Source organism: Rhinopithecus roxellana, chromosome 18 (assembly GCF_007565055.1).
Source record: "Rhinopithecus roxellana isolate Shanxi Qingling chromosome 18, ASM756505v1, whole genome shotgun sequence".
NCBI classification, from domain to species: domain Eukaryota; kingdom Metazoa; phylum Chordata; class Mammalia; order Primates; family Cercopithecidae; genus Rhinopithecus; species Rhinopithecus roxellana.
In genome coordinates, this window is record NC_044566.1 from 35,575,242 (window position 1) to 35,591,792 (window position 16,551).

Consider the following 16,551-nt stretch of genomic DNA (forward strand, 5'->3'; position numbering starts at 1 on the left):
TACAGGTAGCTTGTTTCCATTTTTCTAAATGGATTTTCATGGTATAAGACCATGATAATTGGAGGATAGGTTGACTTTGCGTTATAAACTTGTTTAATTCATGTCCAGAAGCACAAAAACCTTTTTATTAAAATTTATATCTATTACACAGGAAGGAAGTGACCAATTACAATGGGTTGTTTTATCTATGCTATCTTTTAAAACTACTTGAACACTCACATTCACTTTTCTTAAACTAATATAGTTGGCAAGAGACTTATTTGCTTTATTGATTAAACAATTCAAATGGGGTTTGACTAGTTGCTACAATGTCCCAGATGTACTTCATTAACCCTATTGTCAAAATTAAAAAGGGGAGAAAGACAGAAAAGAAGGACAGATAGGTAGAGCCATTTGAATCACCACAAAAAGTCAGTTCAAGTTGCTGGAGCAAAACTAAAGATGGATTAAAAAAAATTCATCTAACTGCTCTTTTTTCTATTTTTGACTTTTATTTCCACATTTATATTGTGAAAGAGGTCAGCATTTCCTTTCTTACCTTCCCTCTTTGAGCCTGAGGCAGAGGTAATACCCAGGAGGTTTTAGTCTGCAGTTAGGTGCCAGGCAGGTTTCCATTCTCTATTGTTGTGATGTCTGTATCAAATAATCTAAGACATTAGCAAGGACTATTAAACATCCAGGTGGAAACTGTCCGTTCTGACACCACTAGGCCTTCTACACGAAAACACAGTCGATTCTTAAACAAGAATAACAACATACTCCCCACTTGAAAACTATAACAAAAAAGCCAACTCTCAAAGAAGAGGAAATATTTAATAATATCCTAATATTGTATCTTATTTTTTGAATATATACTATGAACCAGACATCATATAGAGACAATTGCATTATTTCCAGTATCTCATTATATCTTTACATTATATCTGTCAAGATGGTTCTATAACTGTCTCCATTTTACAGATGAAGAAACTTGTCTAATGTCAAACAGTGTTGTTTAGTAGACAAGAAGCCAGACACAATTTTGGCTGACTCCAGATCGTATCATCTTAAATCACTAAGTGATGGCTGGGCCTGGTGGCGCACGCCTGTAATCCCAGCACTTTGGCAGCCTGAGGAGGGTGGATCACCTGAGGTCAGGAGTTCGAGAACAGCATGGCAAACATGGTGAAATCCCATCTCTACTAAAAATACAAAAATTAGCAGGGCGTGGTGGTGAATGCCTGTAATCCCAGCTACTCGGGAGGCTGGGGCATGAGAACCTGGGAAGTAGAGGTTACAGTGAGTCGAGATTGTGTCACTGCACTCTAGCCTGGACAACAGAGAGAGACTCTGTCTCAAAAAAAAACAAAACAAACAAACAAACAGAAAACCACTATGGGATAATGACTTCTGATTAAAGAACAATCATAGTAATTGCTATTTCTGGAATTTAATAGATGCTAAATGCAAGACAACTATTAATATCATGACAATATTTTAATATTTCAGAAATCTTCTTTGCTTATCTCATAAGCCTTAACTACATCAAAGTATTTTTCTTCAAATGCTTTTCTAACTATTGACAAATTATGTTTTATGAAAGTCATGAATGACTTTCGGAATACTAGGTGAATAACAAAAAAATGAAATGGTCACTGATTAGGGAATAGGAAATTGAAGGAGAAATAGATTTTTAGAGAAAGGTGAGTTCAATTTATGTTGATTTTGAGGTACATTTTGCAAAAATATTTTTGAGAATTTGAGGGACTCTCTCTTCCTAAAAGACAGATTTTTTCAAAAGTGAACCTCATTATATAAAGTTTTAGAGGAGTCATCCCTTCTTTCCTTCTAGCAAAAGAGCAGACACATGCATGAGGTGTCACTAGCCAGAGAACAACATCTCTCTGGCCACAGCAATTTGTTTGAGGACAGTAAGTGATGCAACAAGGTCAGTATAAACTCTCCTCGTAATTTTTGTTGGTACTATTTGAAAACAGTGAATGATTTGAGAATGAATGACAATGTAGGTCTCTACTGGCCGAAAATTATCTTTGCCATCATCTTGTGAAAGCGTTTCTGTCATTGACGTTTTCACAAAGCAAAGATTATTTTAGGAGAGAAAGACTGACTCATCTTTGAGACTGACTTAAATGGCTGCACCAACATACACACCAAAGTAGATTTTCAATTATGAGAGCAAGTAAACTTCCTTTTTAAAAATGTTACTTTGAATTGTATACCTGTAACTTGCAATTATGAAAGATAAGATGTTGGCAGAGCACAGAAGTGGCACTTTTACCATCTCCCACTTTCCCAGACTCAACTGAAGACGGAGTTACACCCACATTGCTTATATGCTGCAGTACACATTTTCAACTATTGCTCTGCTGCCACTTCTCACTGAAACTTTAGCTCTCTTGCTTCCTACTTAGTTATCACCTCTTAATTGAAGTCTTGCCATATCACTTTGCATATTTTCCAAATGATCAATACAATTCCTCTACTTTCCTTGATGCTAATGACTTCAACACCTGACTCACTATTTCTTATCTTCATGCTTAATAATTTATAGCTTCTTTAATAACAGCATCAATGATTCATTAACTAATCCATTCACCATTATCACTCAATTTCATCCTTCCTAATAAACTGACTTTCAATGTTGCATCACTTCACCTCTCCATCAAAATCACCACATTCATCTTGATCATTCCATTGCAACGTTCAAAAACAAAAACATAAAGAGGACTCTTATTTTTATAATGACTTCTGAAAATAATATTACACTTCATGTGTTTCTTTCAATTCTTATTGTGAATTCCTTTTTGACAACTCTCTTCCTATGATATTTGACTTGTTCAAATTTCTTATTCAAATATTTCAGTAGCATTACTATCACTAAAACCATACTATCCCTCTTGAATTTTATGATATCATTCATGTACTCATTCCCATAGTCTTGGTGTAGCTACACTGTCCTAGGAAATGGAACAAAATCTATCCTATTGACTTGACATGCCTTATTTCTCACCCCTTGCATCCTGTATCTCTTTAAATTTTGGTGGGTTTAGTGCCAAATTCATTCATTTTATTATCACTATGTGCACTATTTCCACCTTAGACTGGCTACTTCATTTCTTGTTGGGACTCCTCATCTCTTTCTTATTTATTTATTTAGGCTTTACTATATTCTGTTCCGCACACTTTAGTCACTTTTAAAATAAAATATTATGATATCCTCTGTTTAAACCGATCAATTGCTTTTCAGTGTTAGCAAGGAAGGGAAGGGAAGGGAAGGGAAGGGAAGGGAAGGGAAGGGAAGGGAAGGGAAGGGAAGGGAGCAAAGAAAAGAAAAGAAAATTCAAAACTTTACCTTGGCCCAGGAAGGAAGGAAGAAGGGAAGGAGGGAAGGAGGGAACAAGGACGGAAAAGGAAGGAAGGAAGGAAGGAAGGAAGGAAGGAAGGAAGGAAGGAAGGAAGGAAGGAAGGAAGGAAGGAAGGAAAGAAGGAAGGCAAATCTTTACCTTGGCCCAGAAAAAGCCCAGTGGTTTGACCCCTGCCTGATAATCTCTTCCCTATGATGTCATACCACACACTACTTTGCGCTTTAAGATTCAACCAAACTATAATTTTCATTCTTTGATTATGTCACGCTTCTCAACCACTGGGCTTTGCATATTTTTGTTCTTCTATTTGGAATGCCCTCCTCTCTGCATACTTTCACCTAGCTAACACCAGATAAGCATTAACATTTTTCCTAAACTTATATTCTTGGTGAGAATTCACCTAATGTCCCAGTTTAGGTCAGATGCTTTCTTAATTGGACCTCTAGGATTACATTGTTTCTTTCTGTTTGCTTATCTCAGTTTGTAATATTGCAAACACTGTATCAGTGATCATGTAATATCTATCTCTCCCACTTGATGGAAGCCCTTGAAAACATAATTGCTAAATGGATTAATAAATAAATGAAAAATTATTGAGAAAATACTATGTTCCAGATACTGTGCTATGCATTAGATGCAAAAATACTACATGAAAACCATGGACACATAAACACACCATATGAGTGTGAACATACCATAAAAAGATAGTTCAGGGTCAGCCCAGCAATGAAAAGTATCCAAAAGAGCACCTCCTAACACAATCCGGGGTGAATTTAATGAGGACAAGACTGCAGATGGGGATATCATTTAGGAAGTGGAAGTGGAAGGGATTTGTAGTCCCCAATAGTTATATATTTCCATTGTTCTCTTCCTGGGGTGAATTGCTCTAATGGGAAAAGACAAAAAGGCAATTCAGTGATGTTCCACAACCAATCATTGTTGAATTTATTCAATAGATTTTCATTGACTGCCTACTACGTGTCAGACATTGTGCAAACATAGGAACATACAAATAATGAATCTGCCTTTGTATTTCAATATTTCCCATCCAGTTTGGCAGACAGGCTTTTATGGCACAATACAATATAAATATTTAAGAGAAAGTGCCAGATAATATGGGAGTAACATGGAGAGCCCGCTAAGCAGCCTGATGAATCTGGAAAAGTTTTCCTCATTAGTGAAACCTTACATGAGTCTGAAAATATCAATAAGATTAAGCAAGCTGGAGAAAAGCAATCCGATCAGAAGAATAATAAAAATAAAATTTCACTAACTAAAACTCATATTGTTTGGCTTTATGATGTAGGACAATTTAAGAACTATTTAAAGATGAGTCTGTAAATGTGGGCAGCGGCAAATCACACTCTTAGGAGCCACCAAAGAAGTTTGGATTTTACCAGGAAAGCAGTAGAAAGGATTTTAATTTGAAAAGTGACATAAGATTCATTTTCAGGAAACATAACATTGGAAATGCTGAAGAGAGTATATTGGAAGACCAAGAGAATCGGGAGTGGGTTAATTGTATTAATCATGAAGAATTCCACTCAGCTGTTTTTCCGTTTGGGCAACCCTTTACACTTGCTCCCATAGTACCCTGTGCTCCTTGTAAAGTGTTACACTCATCTGCTTATAACTCAGTAGTATATAGCATAAATCTGGGTCTGTAGTAGACTCAATAAATACTCTCAGAATCAGTGAATGAATTGGATAATTATGTCAATGAGTCTGTGAAAGAACTGTGAAGATTCCTAACAGTGACTATATGGTTTATATATGTACTTTCACATTAAGCAAAAATCACACCATCATTGATTTACTTTATCTATAAAAATGCCTAATGTTATTCTGGGGGAAAAAAGCTTAATATCATCATAGTGTATTCTCCAGGAGCCAAGCCAACTATTTGCAGAAGATACAAACTGTATAAAGAAATGTTGCTGAGTCATTCGTCTTTTTCTGGATTAATTGTACATTTAATCAAATATCAGACTTGCTATCTCATGCAACGAGACAAGCAAATATTAGGTGACTGCAATTTATTTGGTAAGAAATGATTAAAACAATATGTTAAACTATTCACAGAGATCAAGGATTTCTCAGTGGGGTGTGCTTGTTTAAGAAAAAAGTAATAAATATATCTTTATGTAATGTCATTTTCAAAGGTATATGTAATATAAAATCAGTTTATACTACCTATATTTTTGTTTTTAAAGACATTTGTTTTTTTATTACTATAGTTTAATAAAATTCTTTCTGCTAATTTATTCAACCAACCACAGTTAACTTAAATAGCACATAACATTTTAGACAGATGTTACATTATAAATATCCAGAGTATAAATATCAAAATTATGCTTGCAAGTATAGAAAAGATTTATTTTTATTTAAGTAATTATCACATTTTTGGAATGTATTACAGATAATTCTCAACTATCAGAGGACAGGAACATGGATTATCCAAACTATGAATAATCCAGAAGGCATTTGTGTCCAATTTAGGGATATATTTTTTGGCAACAAAACCACATTATTGCCTGTTACTTAAGCAAAAATTCAAATTAGGTTACATTTCCTGTGCAATAGGAAATGGTTCACCAGTTGAGCTGTAAAGTTAGTTGGTGAGAAATACATGGGCTTTGGGAGGAAGAAAAAGCTAATCCACTGGTAATAAATATGCTATAGTACCTTTATTGCCCTGTTTTATTAGGAGCATTCTTATTTCTTTGATTTGGACCAGATTTCCTTTTCGTAGACACTAAGAATACTTTACTTTCTTTTGTATTAGTTTTGTTTGAACTAAGAATATTTAAAGTGATCAGTGGTACCAGTTAGCTGACTGCATCATACATTTTGTAGGATTAAATAGTAACTTTACCTTTTTTTTGTGGAAAAACTAAATGTATGCCTCTAACCAAAAAAGTTCAGTTATAAATAAATAGTAAATTATACTCAACATACACTGACAATAATAACTATCTTTAAGTGAAGTCAAATTAATTCATTCTTGTTTGCTGATTCATATAAAAACTAGTATATGACTGCTATTTTAGAAGGATTCTATTGAAAGCTGAAGATACAGTAATTGTTAGAGTATCTATCCCTATAGATCTTACATTCTACAGGTAAGATTCTTTGTTTAAATGAAATAAAGTATCAAATAAAATAACTTTGGGAAAATAGTATTAGATATTATAAATATTTTATAACGTATTTCTATTTTGGTATCTATTATTCTTTATTGTGTTTTAGAGCAGGATATGTATTCACTTATTATTAGAACAGAAGAAGATGGGGTTATGGGTGAGGATGGGCATCACATGTCGACAAGGAGGCTATCTCTGGTGAAAAAGCTGAGGATTTCATTTTAGGGTTCAGAGAAAGGAGAATCGCTGTGTCATTTCTAATTAGCTTTGAAAAATAGTTGCTTCCAATGGATGGGGCATAATAGTAGAGAACAAGAATGATTTTCAGGATATTTATTCAGAGTGTGGCACTGGAGACTTCATATGGAGAATGGATCTAAAAGGCTAATGAGCAGCAATAGCTATTTTGGTCAGCTTATACAAACGTTGAAGAATTCACTTAGTAAACTCAACAATGTAAAGGGAGGTGCTCACCAAACAAAATGGAATTTGTCTAAATTCAGGAGGTTAATACAATTTGTAGGTACATGGGATAGGACTCTAGACTTGCATGAAACTAGAAACAACAAGAACAAGGAGAACCATAAAAAAGGCAGCCCAGATTCTCTCTCTTACACTGTAGACTGGCTCATTAGCGAGAGTGGTTTGCTTCGGGAAGCATGAGTTCCTAAGGTGGTTGTCATTGAGTTGAAGAAGTGGTCTCCACTAGACTGGAGTGACTTGGGAGTGGAGGTGAGAATTTGAGAGTAGTTCTAGGTTATTAATAAGTATATCAGCGTTTTCTTAGGGTATTAGCAAACCAAAACTCAAACTTTTGATGGAGGAAATTTTTGTTGTTTCATCCTTCGTGAAAATGCCAAAGCAGTCATTCTGAGACGTAATATGCAATGTCAGACATTATGCAATGTCAGAATATTTCTGGGTTAGTAACAACAAGATTTTTAAACTTATACATGAGTAAGGTAGCCTAATGTTTTGCAAGTTTAGTGCGCTTCTAACAATATCATACTAGTCCTAACTGTGTCCAAGTGTGTATTTTGAGAATGATGGGATAGCTATTGTACAAAATGTGCAATAGCTAAATGTTATCTAATCTGAACCTATAAATGTAATGGACAGTGGAATGTTGGTTATTATTTTTATTGTTCATAAAATCACATCTGTCATCCAGGCAATTGAGACACGTGAAAGTGACAGTGGCATTTGCCAGTGTATTGCAGGTGATCAATAATCAATAGCAAACTTCATTTCCTCACCCTTTTCTTCTTTTTAACTTCCTTTATTACCTTTTTCCCTACTTTTTTTCTAATCATTGCTAACACTCTAAGTCACCTCCTTAAATATTATATCTATATGTCAACATTTAATGCAGAAAGCAGAAACCTCTCTGCTTATGTCAAGCAGAAATGAATTTAATGTAGTGAGTTAGAAGCTTACTAATTCCTTAGTAGTCCTGGAGGTGCCACAGTGAGCAGGCCATCATTCTAATAATGGTCAAAAGTAATACCATCTACCTTCTGTCCAGAATACAAGAAGATACTGTTGCTACTACAGCCACCAAGATTGGCCAAAAAGTGCTTGTCATTGCCCAGAAAGGTGGAAACTAGATGTTAGGTTGCTGAGTCTGATCATCAATGCTTTCTTATGTCTCATCATCTTACTAAAACAGGACACAGCAGCAGGAGAGAGCTTCAGCTTCAGCTCTGCTTTCTAAGCCTTATATGTATGCAACTAATTAGGAAACTGTACTTGTATCTAGACCCTGTTTCTAAGAGGGTTGGGAAAGGTTGTTTTCAGCTTTACTATCTCTTAATTGAATGAAAGTGGATTGCAGGTCAGGAGAGCGAAATCAAATACCTATGACAAGATGATATACTTATTTATGTTGCCCTCCCGTTGCTTATTCCTATTCTTTCATATTATTCCTGGCTTTTAGTCAATGTATATCCCTAACCTTGCAAAATCTCATTTCTGTCCTCTTGTGTAAGTAAACTAGCAAAATTTATATTTTCACAAAGTTGTCAGCTAGCATATGAACTGTATTATTAACTTCTAGAACACTTTTCTACAACTTATAGAAGAAATAATCCATAAGGTTAAAATTATACTTTATGTACATAAACACGTACTTATGAATGATAGACCTAGAGATCACTGCTAAACAAGTGTTATCTCTATAATGAAATTCATAATTGCAATCAAATTGTGCAATTATTGAATAATTAGTATGATCTAAGGTAGGCTATAAAGATAAAAGTCCCTAAATTTCATACATGCTCCTAAATTGATTTTTTAAATCAATTTTTATCCATTAATTAAGAGGTAAGACATCTATCACTCAGGAAAATCTTTCTTATATAAGTAATATCATGGACCTTGAGTTTCTGTTGTCCTACTTTTAAAGAAACTAGCAAAATATTTTTTAAAATAAATGGTAAGACATCAGCAAGCAGGAACCATTTGTATTATAAAAGCAATATAGTTCATTCTTCTAGTCACTTTTACCATAATTTTATTTCCCCTGTATATGGTCTGACTCTATATAACTACATACAGTCTGATATCATCCTATCTTAAAGTGTTAAAGTTGACTTCAAAAAAATAAATAAGATTATGTTCATCCTAATTTTAATTCTAACACTAATTTCCCTTAATCTTTTAAACTACAAATGAGATTATTTTTCCCATATTATTATTTTGCTACGTTTGATACCGTTATTGACTATCACAATTCTTTTTTCATTTGCTATCTCTGCCTCTATAATAAAATGGGTTTATAAAACTAGAGTTTAATCAGATAATCTGCTATAATATCTACTTTCTCTTTCAGATGAATATTTTCACTCTGCTTGAAGCATGCCCTGTTATTGGAGTCTGTGAAGCTGTGATGGACCAGAGTCTTACGTTGTATTTACTGCATGAACAACAACTTAATTAAGTGTTGCTTTTGAAACATCACCAGAGCTTTGTTTCTGGTATTGCATTCAGGCATGTATCACCTTGTTTTGACACATGCATTGGGAGATTTGCTTTGTAGTTAGTCATGTTTTTGGAATACTACAGGTAGAGACAGAAGAAAAGAATAATTCTATTGGTAGATCAGGGGAAATGCTCTCAGATTAAAAAATAATGCCAAGGTGGCTGGGTCACCTAAGGTCAGGAGTTCGAGACCAGCCTGGCCAACATGGTGTAAACCCCGTCTCTACTAAAACTACAAAAAGAAAAAAAAAAAAAAAAAAAAAAAAAACGGAGAGGTAGCGTGGCCGAGCGGTCTAAGGTGCTGGATTAAGGCTCCAGTCTCTTCGGGGGCGTGGGTTTGAATCCCACTGCTGCCAGACTGTGGTACTTTGACCGGGCGCGGTGGCTCAAGCTTGTAATCCCAGCACTTTGGAAGGCCGAGGTGGGCGGATCACGAGGTCAGGAGATTGAGACCATCCTGGCTAACACGGTGAAACCCCATGTCTACTAAAAATACAAAAAAATTAGCCGGTCGTGGTGGCAGGGGCCTGTAGTCCCAGCTATACTCGGTAGGCTGAGGCAGGAGAATGGCATGAACCCGGGAGGCGGAGCTTGCAGTGAGCCGAGATGGCGCCACAGCACTCCAGTCTGGGCAACAGAGCAAGACTCCGCCTCAAAAAAAGAAAAAAATATATATATTTTTGATTATAAAAGCAGGGGTCAAGAGAAAAATCTTCTTCTCAGAACACTGTCAGTAAAACTAAAATTCCTCTCTTGACATTTAATGGTTTAAAAGTGTTTTTTACCCAACTTTTGTAAAGATTAATAAAATTAAATATGAAAATATTTGTTTTTATATTACATTTATCTCTCTATGAGTCTTATTTTATATATCTAAACCAATTTGATATTTTAATTTTAGGTTGCTATTTATTATGATAAAATAATATTTTAAACAGGATTCCATGTTGTAAAGCAGGAAAGATTTGGAAAAAGAATAATACATGAATATAATTTTACACTCCTCTTCAAAAAGGTAAACACATTTTCACCTCCTGGTATGCTCAGAAAATGCACCTGAGATTAAGAGGAATTAAATACATCAGAGTCAAAACACTAGAATGTTTAACACCAGTAGCATTAGCCTCATACTGGAGATTTGAAGATGTGTACCATTGTATAACAAACATCCAAAAACTTGAAAAAAGAAAGCTACTAACTAAAAAGTAAGGAGAGATTTCTTCAAAGACAGCGTGGCCTGGAATCTCTAGAGAAGACAGCCCAGATGATCTGTAAAGGAAAGTGCCCCACAGGGTAAAAATCTATGAGCCTGGGTGCGGTGGCTTGTGTCTGTAATCCCAACACTTAGGGAGGCTGAAGCAGATGAATTGCTTGAGCCCAGGAGTTTGAGACCAATCTGAGCAACATGGGGAAAACCTGTCTCTGTAAAAATATAAAAAAATAGCTAAGTGTAGTGGCGTGTGCCTGTAGTCGCAGCTACTTAGAAGGCTGAGATGGAAGCTCTGCTTGAGCTTTGGAGGTCGAGCCTGCATGACAGAGGGAGATCATGTTTAAAAAAAAAAAAAGATGAAAAAAGAAAACTAATTTTTCTCAGTTTTCTTATGTTTCTTTAATCTCATAGTAGCCCCTATTCAAGTCCGGTGATAAAGGACAGTGACTAAACAGAGTCTGGTTTTCTTCAAAGGTAGGAAAATATTGGACCTCAAGTCAAGATTGTCAGCTTAAGCAGGCTTCTTAAGCTCTTGCTAGAGAGAGAGAGAGAGAAACCCATTTAAGACAATCATACTTAAACTGCCATTTATGATCAAGTCCACTTAATTCAAGTATTAAATCAGGTCTGTTCTAAAATTTCATACCTATTTGAGAAAAGTGTATTTACATTAAGATTATGTTATTCAATATGTGATTTTTGTGTAACTGTATGAGTATGTTGCCATGCATGTTTACATCTTTATATATATGTATTTGTTATGGCATTATAAAACATTCCTATGTTCTAAGCTAGTATTCTGTCTCTAAATTCTAAATATCAATACACACTAGGTATTATGTGACAATGTTTCACCAAAGTAAAAGGAACAGGAGAGAGCAGAAACAAAGCTTTTCCAGAACGTGTCAGAAAGTAGCCAAGGATTATACAAAGGTAGAAAATTAAACATGCTAGTAAGCATGGCTAAAATCAAATAAATCACCTACAATTCCCTCCAAAATGGCTCTGAACTCAGAGAGTTTATTCATATTGCATTTACAGTTTCAATGGACAGAAAATTCTCATGTTATATAACTATTCCAGAGGAAAGAAAATATGATACCGTACTAACAATATTTAAATAGAAATTAGAAACCAGCTCTACATCTTTTAAGCTGTTGGTTCTGAGCTCCAAAGCCACCTTTCTATACACTTTTGCATTGCTGGAGATGGGCAACCAAAGACTACTTTTCTTTTTTGTTGGATGCTTCTTGCTAATTTTCAACAATAAAAGGTATCAAAAGAAGAAAAATGAAAGGAAGGAGGGGAAATGAGCATGCTTTATTTACCCTGTTTTCTTGCTGTCCCTATCAGCATCATCTCAACAAGATTTTTGCCCCAGAGTTAATTTAAAATCTAGTGTTTTTATATGATTTTGTTACAACTTCCCAGAAGGTGCAATTTTGCACCTTCAGCAGTACTAAGACCAGGTGACCAGTGCCTCCTTCTCAGAGTTTCAGCTCTTCAAGGGGCCTTCTCCAAGTTTCTGAGGTACAAATAATACCTCCTCGGAGGTCTAGAACCCAGCTCTGTTGGGCTTCTTCTGCTATATTATAGGTTCTGGTAACAACCATATCTTCCCTTTGCTCCTCCTGTCTGAGCAGAGACGGCAGCTTCTTTAGTTGCTACCTCTGTGTTGTCTCTCTGCACCTTTTTGGACTTTTTTTTCCCCTGGTTTGTTCTCCAGTTCTGGAATTACCAATTTCCTATGTAAAATTATCTTTTAAAAACGATCTGATACGGTTTCTATTTTTCTAGAGTAGAACTTGATTGGTCCATTTGTATAAACACAGGTACAACAACCCTAAATGAAATGCTACCAAACTGAACTTACAAAAAAGGAAATTTTTAAAAAGCTAGAGTAGGAAGAGGAGCTAAGAAGAATGAGAAAATGAAGAAACTATTACAAAGATAGAGGGTGTGTTTAAGGAGGGCTAAGATGTATAAATAAAAATATATTTGTTTATGCAATTAATCACATTAAAAATATAATGGACAATTATCTTATTATTATTTTAATACAATTTGAAAAGCTTTATATAAAACAAACATCCATTCCCAATAAAAATTCTAGCAAAATAAAAATAAATCATCATGATTAATAAATACTTTTTCTTGCTAATATCCAGCACTATACAAGCAAGGGTAACCCTTATACCATTCCCATAAACTCAAAAATAGGAAAATGGTACACATTTCTGTCACTATTACTTATTATTATTCTTCATGTAATCAGTACAATAAACATAAGAAAATAAATTAAAATTATAACTATTGGAAAAGAGGAAAAATATTTTCATCCTTAGATAATTTTATAAATATTTGCTTAGAAAATGCTAGAGAATCAGGAGAAAATTTGTATACATTTTTCCATTCCAAGTGGAAAGAACAAACTTTGCAAATATGTTACTTTTCCAAGCTAATTTATGAGTGCAAAAGTCATTGAAATAGAATCTCAGCAGTATTTTTCGTGTGACTCAGCCGAATAATTCTCAATAAAATAATTCTGAATTTGTTGTAAAAAGACAAATGGATAAGAATTATAATATTAAAAGAATAATACAAATGAGACTACCTTTTCTCTCCCTAATTAAAACATATCTTAAAGCTATAGTAATTAAACATTTTTTACTGATACCCTAATTAACATGAAGAGCCATTTGAACATTTTAGAAAAATAATGCATATAACAAAATTGGCACTTTAAAGTGGTGATTTTTTTTAACTAATATAGTTTGATATTTACCCCTCCAAATCTCATATTGAAATGCAATTTGTAATGTTGGAGGTAGAACCTGGTGGGAGGTGTTTGGGTCACGGGAATAGATTCCTTATGAATGGCTTGATGCTGTCCTTGAGATAGGGAGTGAATTCTCACAAGATCTGGTTGTTTGAAAGTGTGCCCACACCTCCCCACTCTCTTTCTTGCTCCTGCTCTATGTGACATGCCTGATTTTACTTCACTTGAGGCCCTCACCAGAAGTGGAGCAGATGTTTGTTCCATGCTTGTACAGCCTGCAGAACTATGAAACTATTAAATCTCTTTTACTTTTTATTTTTTATTTTATTGAGACACAGTCTCATTCTATCACCCAGACTCCAGTGCACTGATATGACCACAGTCTCAAGCAATCCTCCCACCACTGAGCAGCTAAGACCACAGGCCCACATCATAATGCCCAGATAATTTTTTAGATATTTTATAGAGATAGGATCTCACTATGTTGCCCAGGTTGTTCTTAAACTCCTAGGCTCAAGCAATCCATCTGCCTCAGCCTCCCAAAATGCTAGGAATATAGGCATGAGCCTCTGTGTCTGACAACCTCATTTCTTCATAAATTACCCAGCCTCAAGTTTTTATTTATAGCAATGCAAAAATGGCCTAATACATTAACTATAATTATGCTTGCATGGAAAACTAAGTAATTTTTTAAAATCAAAATTACATAGCGGTCTCATGACATATACCAAAAAACTGTTAATAAAACAAAACATTAACTGTTCAAAATAACATTAAAAGAATATGTGATTCTGTGAATTCAAAGCTGAGTATTATAAAACAAATTGAGGTAGACCAAAAAAACGGAATATGATTAGAACATATATGAAAGAAAAATAAATGTTTCAAGCAAATCACTAATAAAAAGATGTATTTTCCCCTAAATATGCAAAAGACACAAAGAGGCAATTTCCAACAGAAATAGGGCAAAGTTAATGTAGTCCGGAGAGACTGGATACAGTTGTGGTAAGAAATAATTCCAAAATTGCAATGGATTCAAGAACTAAGGGTTTATGTCTTGCTCACATTGCATGTAATGGCTTAAAGCAAAAAGGGGCTTATTTCTTGCTTGCATGAAAGGGCAAGTGGGGAATCAGCTCTGCATTCTCTTCATTCTGTGATCTTCTTTCTGCCTCAGAGGGCATCTTTATTTTTGCTCTAATTTCATTGGTCAAAGCAAGTAACATGTCTACTTATACCTGCTCATATATTTTTGTTTTGTTTTGTTTTGTTTTGTTTTGTTTTGTTTTGTTTTGTTGAGACAGAGTCTCGCTCTGTCGCCCAGCCTGAAGTGCAGTAGCTTCATCTCAGTTCACTGCAACCTCCGCCTCCCAGGTTCAAGAGATTCTCCCGCTTCAGTCTCCCAGGTAGCTCAGGTCAGGAGTTCCAGACGAGCCTGGCCAACATGGTGAAACTCCGTTTCTGTTTATATGTTTTTCTATATGCCAGTTCTTAGTAGATGGAGCAATGTTTAGAAACTACTCCACATTTTCCTTTTAATCACATTTGATCAGAACCAAATAAATGTCAAAAGAGATAAAGCAGTTAAAATTATCCTTTTATTTTGGTCAAGGTAATTACAGAATTGGATGCAGAAGGAGAGATAAAGAAGCTATTTTACCATTATCTAAAGGGTATAAAAATATTTGAACTGACAAGAAGCAAAAATCAGTTACCGAACATTTCCAGCTAAGAATATTACAAATTCATATAGAATAAAAGGTTAAACAACAGAGTAAAGCATGGAAACATTTTACACATCTGATGCGTTCAACTTGCATCTGTAAATTAACACTTTAATATTCTTCAAGAAATAGTATGCAATCTATTTACATAGTCATAAACATTAGGCAAACAAAATCTGCTGAATTACAAATGAGATTATTTTATTTTAACATAGTGTTCTGAAGGGCGAGAATATAGATTACTTTGCTACTTATAAAATAATGTGCCATTAACAATTTTTGCCTGATAAAGAGAACATAAGTCTTTTGAAATTCTTCCCTAAAGTAAGAAAACATTTGAGAGATAAACCTCGCCTGACAAAAGTCTCTGTATTTAATACTCAAAAAATTTAGTAATGGTTCCCTTCCTTTAGGGCTGTGTCATGATAGATTAGATTACATCAGGATAACAAAGAATCCCCAAATCTCAATTGCTTAAAATAACAGAGATGTATTTCTCATTTGTGCAGCTTGTGAATGTTCTGAGCAACCATAAGGTACCGTTCTTCTTCATGTACTGGATATTTTACCTATATGCTTACATGTAACACTATGTCCATGAAGTGGAAGAAAAAATAAATTGGAGAGTTGATCTTTGATAATTAAATATTTCCATCTAAAATTGATATGTGCAACCTTAGCTCAAAGTCATTGACCACATCTCTCTTCAAGTAGACAGGTACAAACGAAATAGGAAAAGTTCCCTTGTCCCCCTCGCGGAGCGTGCTACAGGGGAAGTAGCTGGCTTCTTCAGTGCCCCACGGCTCACACCTCTTGGGGAGCAACAGAGGTTCAAACCTCTTGCGGAGCATACAGTCGCCAGGCTGTGGGGCTCCGACCCCGGGGAAGTGTCTGGGGTGGATGTTTATAGCTGAAGCCCCAGTAGGCATGTGCTACCATGTGCTCTTTCAGTTTTGCTGTCTATAGGTGGCTTATGTTAACCAGCTCAATTAGACCCTCTACCTTGTGGCAAGGACAGAGGGCTTTCTGTAAACTGGGTTCTTGCCTTGGTGTACCAGAAGAATCAGATCACACCTGGGCTTGAAGAATGAGTGCAAGGTTTTATTGACTGGAGGTAGCACTCAGCAGATGGGGGAAGCCAGAAGCCAGTGGGAAAGTCTTTCCCTGGGGTCGGGCTGCTCAGCAGCCTGAGCTATCCTCCCACTGCCCCAGCCTAACTCCGCCACATTCTGCTTCTGCAAGTCAATGGCCTACCTAAGTGCCTGCAGCAGTCAGTGTTCCTCTCAATGTCCAGCTGCAGATGTTCCAGTCAGTGTTCCTCTGCAGATACGCTCCTCTCAATGTCCAGCCA

General features: G+C 35.4%; 1 non-coding gene across 1 annotated transcript; it reads left to right on the forward strand.

Annotated features, from left to right (window-relative positions):
* The first annotated feature begins 9,761 nt into the window (after nt 1–9,761).
* Nucleotides 9,762–9,843, forward strand: TRNAL-AAG. Its single transcript has one exon. It is a non-coding gene; the product is annotated as a tRNA-Leu (tRNA).
* The last annotated feature ends 6,708 nt before the right edge of the window (nt 9,844–16,551 follow it).